Consider the following 2,768-nt stretch of genomic DNA (forward strand, 5'->3'; position numbering starts at 1 on the left):
GTTGGGTGATCAGAGTCATCAGTTTGGTTAATTGGTTGGTTGGGTGATCAGAGTCATCAGTTTGGTTAATTGGTTGGTTGGGTGATCGGAGTCATCGGTTGGTTCATTGGTTGGTTGGGTGATCAGAGTCATCGGTTGGTTGGGTGATCAGGGTCATCGGTTGTGTCATTGGTTGGTTGGGTGATTAGAGTCATCAGTTGGGTAATTGGTTAGTTGGGTGATCAGAGTAATCGGTTGGGTCGTTGGTTGGTTGGGTGATCAGAGTCATCGGTAGGGTCATTGGTCGCTTGGGTGATCAGAGTCATCGGTTGGGTCATTGGTTGGTTGGGTGATCAGAGTCATCGGTTGGGTCATTGGTTGGTTGGGTGATCAGAGTCATCGGTTGGGTCATTGGTTGGTTGGGTGATCAGAGTCATCAATTGGGTCATTGGTTGGTTGGGTGATCAGAGTCATCAGTTTGGTTAATTGGTTGGTTGGGTGATCAGAGTCATCAGTTTGGTTAATTGGTTGGTTGGGTGATCGGAGTCATCGGTTGGTTCATTGGTTGGTTGGGTGATCAGAGTCATCGGTTGGTTGGGTGATCAGGGTCATCGGTTGTGTCATTGGTTGGTTGGGTGATTAGAGTCATCAGTTGGGTAATTGGTTAGTTGGGTGATCAGAGTAATCGGTTGGGTCGTTGGTTGGTTGGGTGATCAGAGTCATCGGTAGGGTCATTGGTCGCTTGGGTGATCAGAGTCATCGGTTGGGTCATTGGTTGGTTGGGTGATCAGAGTCATCGGTTGGGTCATTGGTTGGTTGGGTGATCAGAGTCATCGATTGGTTGGTTGGGTGATCAGAGTCTCAGCACTGAGTGCATGCAAGATACAAGTTTAAATAGGCCTTTTGGCACCGTGATGGAATGAGAGTGCCGTTGCGCGTGAACGTGCGCATTAGTGGCTGCACACATGCGCACAATTACGAGCATTACCAGCATGAAAACGTCTCATACGCGCATGCGCAACGGCTCCCATAGTACCAGTTCTATGACTGCCTGCTGGACTTCTCTGACAGCTTATGAGACATTTCTCACAATGTAAACAAGGAAACACCTACTGTCCAGTGTGGATAAGCTGGTTTCTCTACCTCTGACTTCCCCACAAAAATCTTGCGCAAATATGAGCAAGATCAAATCTTTTCCCCCTGGTCCTTCTTTCATAGTCAACTAGAGGTGCCTTTTGTGAAAACGATTTCCTGCACTGCAAACAGGAGTATGGCTTCACCACTGTGTGAATTCTCTGATGCCTATGGAGACTGATCTGTGTCACGTTCAGGAAACAATCTTCTCCTGGCTGTGAACTCTTTGGTGATGGAAGAGACGAGCCTTGGTCACAAAAGACTTCCCACAATTGGAACAGGCCTATGGCTTCATTTTGGTGTGTGACCTCTGGTGTTCTTCTTGTTGAAGCTTCTTCAACACTCAGAGCAAGCAAAGGGACCCTCGCCTATGCGGGCTCTTTCGTGTATGAAGAGGTCTGAGCTTTAGTTGTAACTTTTACCACATTCTGAACATGAATAAGGCTTCACCCCCATGTAAGTATTCTGACTTGATTTTCAAGTAAAACACTTGCCACACTCACGTGGGAACCATTCTCCCTCTCTAGGAGCATGATGGGTGAAGGGATGTGAGTAATCAGGGAAACTCCTGCCATGTGTAGAGGGATCAGATGACGGATGCCCACTTGGAAATTCAGGATAAAGTTCTGCATTGATTGGGTATTCTTCTGAAGGACCTGTTTTCATGTCTTCATCTTCTGGGCCATTATCTAAAGCAGGGGTAGCCAAACTCTGGCCTTCCAGCTGTGGTGAAACTACAAATCCCATGATGCATGTGCCGCCCCAATAGGGGCATAGAATATGAGATGCATAGCCTCAGTTAATATTAGCATTGTTATATAGGTTAGAATTTATATAGTGTGATTTGCCTAACTATTTTCTCATAGCTAAATCCATGTGTTATCCTATGCTGCCATCTAGTGGCCTTTTGTTTTAATGTACATGTTTTTTCTGTGATTCTTTGTGATGTCTACGATGTATTTCCTCTCTGTATGTAGCCCCACCCTTCTTCCTGTGTGCAGTACTTCCTGTGTCATGGCCACAGTTGAAAGCCACATGTAACAAGGACACACAGGTAATCTGCACAGTACGGAGGAAAGGCATCATTTTCTGACCGCACAATACTATAACCGTTCAACTGCTGTTCCTATCATCTGCTGTAACCTGATGTTAAAGAGTAAACACCTCTTTTGAATGAATCGGTATTGACGATTTCAGCTATCTGACGAGGATTGTACACAGTGAGTATATCTGCTTATACAGGCCAGGCATAGAGGTCTCAGCAAGGGATATATTTCGCTATCACAACGATCGGAGTCAGAATAATGCATCTCTTTCCAGGAGTCATGTCTGTGAGAATCTTGCAATGCCTCATTTGTAGTTCCACCACAGCTGGAGGGCCGGAGTTTGGCTACCCTCTGATCTAAAGAGATAAAAGGATGTAAACACTGTGACTGCTATGACTTAAACTATATGGGGAGCACAGCTGGATGCCAATAGGTTGATGGTTCCCAACTCTCACTCTTTGGAGAAACGCCCTCTTCTTTAATCCTAACATGTTCTTCTTCCCTCTTCTCAGCTTTGATGTCTCTGAGTGTCTCCGGGGTTGGTGAATAAAGATGAGACTGAAGCCCCCTGAGATATATAAGAGACCCCAAAGTGTGTGTGGGGGGGGG

The sequence above is a fragment of the Nanorana parkeri genome, unplaced genomic scaffold (genome assembly GCF_000935625.1).
Source record: "Nanorana parkeri isolate BGI_ZX_2015 unplaced genomic scaffold, ASM93562v1 scaffold2215, whole genome shotgun sequence".
In the NCBI taxonomy this organism is placed as follows: Eukaryota; Metazoa; Chordata; class Amphibia; order Anura; family Dicroglossidae; genus Nanorana; species Nanorana parkeri.